Here is a 7,716-nt window from a genome sequence, read left to right on the forward strand (position 1 = left end):
AAAACATACAAAATACACAAAATACACAAAGGGATTCGGAAATAATACAGACGTGACCAAACTGTAGATACAAGCTGCGTGTCAACATGTACTATGTGTTATCTCGCTGACACAGCTGTCTCTGAGGTCCAGGATTGGCCCTCAGCATAAATAACCAGCTTTAGGAGAGGGTGGACCGACCGCGATGAAATATAATTATGTATCTATTTGTGTACATTATCTTTGGGGTGTTTTTCTCCCACATCTGGCTTCCAAAAGTATATACAACATACAGCCTCATAAAAATGAAATCCATGTATTCAACATGATTCACTCGGCCACTAGCCTGTGTGTGTGCCTCGCAAACAGATGCCTTTAACACGGTGAAAGCATGCATGTCAGACGGGTGTAAATTAGTCATGTTGTTTTGCACAACTGAGAAAATAACCACAACTTACTTTTTACATTGTGTTCAGTGAAGGTAATGCCCATGCCGTGGATGTCTGTAATTTACATATGTGTGACGCATGAGCTGTGTCATTAATCTGGGGGTAATCACTGCCTCTGTGTCCCCGTGGCGGTTGCTCTCTCCTCTAATCCAGTGCTTTATCCCTGCATCTTTCTCATTACATCACTCTGACCTCAGCACAGTGGCAGCCCCAACAGCAGGCCAAGGCTATCCAACAGCACGTGCAGTCAGTCAACACGCCATATTGACTCTACATAAATAATAAAGTGTGGCATTATACTCAAAATGCTATTCCATAATAAACATTGGATACTATGGTTTCACTCCAGGATCACTTACAAAAGCTTGACTATGAATACAGATACATTAAATATAAATGCTTGAAGCGGTTCACTGAGGCAGGGAGTGTAGTCACAGGAATTCCTTGATAACCACAGTCCCAAAAGATTTGTACGCCTGAAAGAAGTGTATGTAGGGAAGATGCAAGGCCTTGCGTGTGATGCGAGTATGTGAAATAAGCATGTAAGCTTCCGCTGGAGCGAGTTGGGTGTTGACTGAGCAGCTTCACTCGTTTAATCAATATGTCTACCAACATGGAAAGGTGCATTTTATACTGAATTGTTTCAAACATAAAAAACAGGGAGAAATTGAAAGAGAGTAGTGAAGATATGTGTATACTGTATCTAGCTGTCTGTCCCGAATAAGGTCATTCTTTATTAAAGAAAACCTGTGAAAATTAGTTTATCTCGCTGATATAATAAGCTATAATCCCTGAATCATTCATTTAAATGCCAAAAAGCTGAATCAAAGATTACCAGATACCTGTAATATTTTGATGAAGATGAAATATATAAGGCTTAAAGCCGCAAGTTGCTAACAGATGTTGCGCCCACAGAAGAAGTAAGGATTTATGTGAGTGATCTAATTAAAAGTATTCAACATATTTGTCACCCTTTGTGACATTTGAAGAAATGTTCTTCAAAGAATCTTGTGCTACATTTTTAAAGGATTAAATTAGAGTGGTCACACATGTCATATATCACTGATTAACTACCAGCTTTACCTTGCTTGTGCCACCCAATTCCTGTTGCACTTTACTCTTCAAAAGAAAATTAAATCTTATTTTTGCAAATATATCTCAGCAATGCAAAAGACTTCATCATGTATAACTATTTGCATAAAATATCCATACAAATTGTTTTCTACTTAAATCTGTTAAAATGTGTCGGAGATTTGCTTCAATTCCTTCCTGAGAACAAACTCTGCTGTATTTCAGCAATCAGCACCCGTCTGAGCTGATGGCAATTCATGATAGCATGAAACAGGTCAACTATGAAATGAATTCCCCCAATGGAATAATACTACTAAGGTACTAGTACTCGTAATACTGTGTATCTTTATCTGTGGCCTATTACAGAACAGCTTGACATTTTAAATAAACAGCCTTTTAGTGGGGCTGTTTTGCCATATAAGAACACAGTATCACAGTTTACATCCTTAAATGTTCTGTCAGTATCATAAATCTATACTCATTCATTTTGAGGGGATATGTTTGACTTACTTATTACTAATTCTACAAAGTACAATATAATGCAACATACAGTAATCATAACGAATCACGATCATCCTTAATGTAATTTACATTTCTAAGGAATTTCAGGCTACCTGTAACTGTTCCATCATTGAACTTCAGCACATGTTTACATTTTTGTTGATGGATTTCTTGACATTTATAGAATTTCTAAGTTCACATTTGAGTCATATCGGTTTCAAGTCACATCATTCTCCTTTCAAAGGCACTGTCATGTATATATATATATATATATATATATATATATATATATATATATATATATATATTCACAATCTAGCAAACCAACCAGCTTGCATTCAAGTAGAGATTTCTGCTGTAGCTGTATGAAAGTTACATTTAAGCCAAGCTGCATGAACTGAAGAAAAAAAAATAAAGGACTGTTCAAACATTTTATGAGGCACTTTTTCCAGTGAATACGTCAGAAACCAATAACACAGCAATGTGCGCGCATTACAGCGGCAGGCAGCTGGGAGCTCGTGGCTGCTGGTGAATATTTGATGAGAGAATGGATCCTCTCCCTGGGCAGGTTGAGCACAGTGTGCATACTCAATCGTACGCAGACACACACACACACACACGCACACACACACCAGGTGGGAGAGTTTTTCTGGTATTGCACAGTTTTACGCCGGGGAAGTACCAATGAAGATGATAACCTGCATACTTGCCGATGAAAAGAACACTAGCAAGTCATTCCTCTTATTCTCTATGATCTCCCTCTTGAATCATTTTAGATTTCTTGGGAAGGAAGGCACTTGCTGCAGTACCTGCCTGCTAACAGGGCCTGGTTTGCCTCTGACACTCTACACTGGACGCTGGAGTCCCCAGGTAGTCTAAAACCCCATCTTATTTTACACCTCTTCAATTATATACAGCCTGCTGTCTAGACCTTGTCACTGCACTCTGACAATCTGCTGATGTTCATCTCGCTGCAGAATGGCAAACAACACCGTTTATCAATCAGCAATGTATTTCGGACGATGTACCAACAACAATTGTAGTTTTGTCTATTAAGTGGTATGTATATGTTTTCAATCAGATGGCTGAAATTTGTATTTCAAAATGTTGTCCATATTTTAAGTAAAGCATATATGAGAACATAATGCAAATCTGTGCAATTTGGAATGCCTTTTAATATTACAGATGTATCGTGACAACAAGAAAGAAGTCTAACTCCAGGCCTTTGCCAGTTCCAATAAAGGCAGACATTAGCACTGACGCATGTGCAGCTCTGCTACATCCTCCGTAATTTTCTATTTAGCACAACTCCATCTCAAGCTCATTGCTGTCCTCACATCTGGCAATTATTTGTTTCTTCCTTATCTTTATCTTCATTTCCATATTCAGATGTAGTTATTTCAACCCACTCTTTTCCACTGAAATTTGCATTCCCTCCCACTCCCACTCTTCTCCCCTTTGCAAGCCTGACTGTGACCAGCAGTGATTTTCTGCTCACTGATTTGTAGGATTTGTGGGCGTGAACTGTGTTATCCATATAATTCTCCCATGACATAGCAGGTAAGGGAGGGGCTGGTGGGAAAAGTGAGATACAGATAGCAAAAGTGGTGATCAGGGTGTACTGCCTTGTGGACACTGTTCCTTTAAGAGTATTTTTAGTATGTCAGGAGGCAATGGTCACTGTTCATAAAAAAGACTGGGTGGCTTTAGAGGCATGTGCCTGTGTTCTGGTATGAAGTGGAGCGAGGAAGAGCAAAGGCAAAGCACAAGCCCTGCTCCCTCAATACACACAGCAGACTACAGAGGTTTGGTGTCATGCTCATTCTAACACAGTCAAGTTATCAGTCAATTACATGGTTGGTACATTTATAATGTATGACACTGTTTTGAATCAGTCCAGGATGAATACTAGATTTGAACTCGATGCAACTTAATTTATTATTATTATTATTATTATTGTTTGTATTATTGTTTTTATTGTTATCATTGTTGTTATTATTATTGTGGTTATTGTTACTCTTATTATTACTACGTAGACTTGAATGTCATACTTGAAAACCAATAGATCAATTGTCAACTTAAATTTAATTTGTCATTTGGTGCATTCCACTGGTCTTTTGGTTCCATCTTGTGAGAGCAGTGTCATGAGTGCATATGTTCCCCTCCTCGGTGCAGATATGTAAATTTAATGACACTGGTGTGTGTGTGTGATCAGGTTACTGTATTGATTACATGGTGACCCTGCCAAACACAGACAGAGAGACCTAGAGACCTAGAGAGGACAGCAATACACCTCCATGCAGGATACTGCTCCAAATCGCTCAGGCTCTGCTCCAGAGGAAACCATGCCGGGAAAAAACTGCTTTGCTTTTCTCAAGGGTCAACGTCAGAGGTACGTCTCTTCATGCAAACTAGATCCTGCAGAAAAATACTTAGGTTATTTTTATTGTTGTGGAAGTTGCAGTCTCATCCATGAGAACTACAGCTGAGGGAGTTAAAGACTGCATGGCAGCATTAAGCTCCAGTGTGTCGGCTTCATTAAAATGAGAGACAGATAAGTAATGCTTCTGATGTCTGTTGGTTTGAGTGTGTTTGTATATGAGAGACAGATGGGCGAGCAGGGGCTAGGAACGGGCTTGATTGTGCACAGCAGAATACAAACGCTCTCTAAATGTGATGTCTTTCTACTGGTGTCCGCCCGAGTAGACAGAAAGGCAATGCTTGCAGAGAGGAGAACCACAGAGGCACCTTGACTGCTGTCAGGTGACACATGGCCTCATGTCTAGATTTGTAACGCCCTGGTCTGTGTGTTTCCCGAGTGTGTCTTGATTGTTTAATTCCCTTCACCTGCCCTCAGCCACTCCTGCCTCGTTACTGTCTAATGCCGTACACCTGTTTGCCCCCTATATATTGTGCCAGTCTTTCCCTTGTCACCTGTTGGATTGGTGTCTTTAGTAGTGTCTTCATAAGTCTCCTTGTACCGGTCGTTATTAGTGTCGTAGCTCCTGTCACCAACCAGAGTTGTTGTGCCAGTAAAGGCGAGTTTTTGTTTCATTTAACTGAGTCCTGCCTTGTTTCCACTGCACTTGAGCTCTTACCCCATGCTACCCCTGACAAGATTAATGTATTGTAAAATGGAAATAAGTCCATCATAGTTGGCATTAATGGACTCTTGGCAGCAAGGTGACCTGATGGTTATTCACTTTTGGCTCTTAGCAAGCAGATCCAGGATTCAAACCTGCGGGGGTCAAAGACTTGCAGGTTAGGTGTAATACAAACTAAATTACTAAGAGGCATTTAGGTGTCAATACACTTTTCTGTATGGGTCCTGTGATGGACTGATGACCTGTTGTGGATGTACTCCACTTCTCTGCCTATAGGCTCCAGACACCTGAACCTTGAACAGGTTAGGTTTCTTCTCATGAAGATCATCTTTCAATTTAAGCGGTGCGTTTACTGGAGTTAATGTGAACTTCATTTAAATGTAAACTGGAATTATACATGATTTTAGACAAGCGTTTAGGCCGCCGTTAAACGAGTAACACTCTTTCGTAACACTGCTCATCATTAATATTCAATCTTCATATCAAATTCTAGCCTTCCTTTTTCAGATGTGGAAGCACATGAATGAATGTTAAACCTTAGCTGAAGAAATAATTTGACTTGACGTGGTGAACATGGGAAAGAAGCTATTACTACTAGCTTCTGGAAAATACATGTCGGCTTTGTGTCTCCATTGGGACAACTAAATCACACCACAGAGAAGGAAGCAGAGTGACTGGCGCTAATCATCCCTTAAAATACCTGCTGTGAATTCTGTCTGTTTCCTGAGGGAATCTGCTAAAAAGAAATAACATTAAAATGGTCTTTGGTGGTAGTTTTAACTCAGTCCCTCATTTTCATTTACTCACTACACATGTAGTAAAGCCAGACAAAAAAGAAAGCTGCAGGTGTTTTCTTACTCAACGTTTTAAAATTGTTCCCAGCTTTTATTCTTTTCACTCCTCAATACACACGAGAGCATGCAATTCATTTTCGGGTTTGTCTCTAGGAACGCGTGGTGCTGTTAAACTCTATGATGCTTCAGCTGTGTGAGAGCAGGATTTAAGTCTGCTCTGTCGTTATCAGAGTTTGCGTGGGAGAAAAAGGATGGAGACAGAGGAGAATTTAGTTATTGCTTTTACACTGAAAAGCGTGGAGAGATCAAAAGGATAGAAAATGATGGTGAATGCCGGCTGTCTCAGTCTTACATAATATTGTTGACTGACAAACACGACTCACTTGTGGGGGAGGAAAATAAGTTTAACAACATCAGAAACATTCATGATAAACTTGTATTTGTGAACAGCTGTTTGTTTACTGGGCCTGTTTCTTGAATCAGCAGTTATGTATCTGTCTGAGAATATATTGCTTCATGGGTTAAACAAAACAAACAGCGAGAGCATATTTCCCCAGATGGAGATTGTACTGATGAATGTTTCCTGTGTATGTTTGTGTGTATGTGTGTTGGTTTTTGTTTATGTGTGTCTGCAATAAACCCAAATATGGCGCTTTTCAAAGAGCTACCATAGCGATTCTGCCTCTCACACATCACACATGATGTAACTCTTCCAAACGCCCACACACCACTCGCGCTCCATCCTTCCCACACTTCTCACTCATGCTTACCACATACCAAATATGAATTAATCTACTGTCATGTGTAAATATGCATGTGACTATGGGTGGGAGTGGGGATCTATTCAGATATTATGGTTAACTATTTTTTTGTTAATGGGGACCTATCATTGATGTTGAATAATCTTTTTTGTGGCAGAAGGGTGATCGATGGAGGTGAGAATGAGTTTTTCCTATTTTGTGGTGCAATGGTCCTCTTGCTATTTCAGTAAATCAAGTTAGATGGATGGATGGATGGATAGATTATACATAGTTGTGTAATCATATACTTTTCAAGAATCATGGTCAATTCATGGTTGTTCACAGCTCTGTAGCTGGAAGGAGAAAAGAAGAACGTCAGCTAGTTTTGCATCAGTTTGACAGGAGGAACACCCGATAAGATTGACCAGATTGTCTCGACACATCACATCTCCTTTGTAGAACAACTCTTGTGGGAGAAACGCCAGAATATGAAGGTCAGCACGGGAAGAAAAGACATTACACAGACTGAAGAGGTGTGGTTGTGTATGTGTAATCACTTCCAATTACCTACATATCCAATAACTACAAACAAAAATGCAACTAACACCAACAAGCCTTTATTGAGTATACTGAATAAAGGCATCTGTAGTCAAAAGTGCATTTTGCTTGACAAGTATTGAGTGACGTCAAAAGATGGAGTCTTTGTGGATTAAATACACAATATTGTGCATGGTGTTTCAGGTCTGTAGGTAAGTGGATGGAGAAATGAGAATTGCGGCATAGACAAGGAAGTTTAAAAAGGCAAGTTTAATCAGTTCTGCAATGTATTGAGTTCTGCTGAAATGGATTGTGTTAGTCGGTGTGCTGGTATTACGCCACGGTTGACGTATGGATGGTGTTTAAGATGTTCAAGATGGAGACGATCTATCAATGTCTGACAATATGTGTAGTTTGATCATATCAGGTAATATTTGCATTAAGCAAACACATGAGCTCCTTTTGAGAGATGATGTGACATGAAACACAATTTCACATAAACACATGGATCTGTCTGTATTTGGAATAGACATATACAGAC

The sequence above is a fragment of the Pseudoliparis swirei genome, chromosome 6, assembly GCF_029220125.1.
Source record: "Pseudoliparis swirei isolate HS2019 ecotype Mariana Trench chromosome 6, NWPU_hadal_v1, whole genome shotgun sequence".
Lineage (NCBI taxonomy): Eukaryota > Metazoa > Chordata > Actinopteri > Perciformes > Liparidae > Pseudoliparis > Pseudoliparis swirei.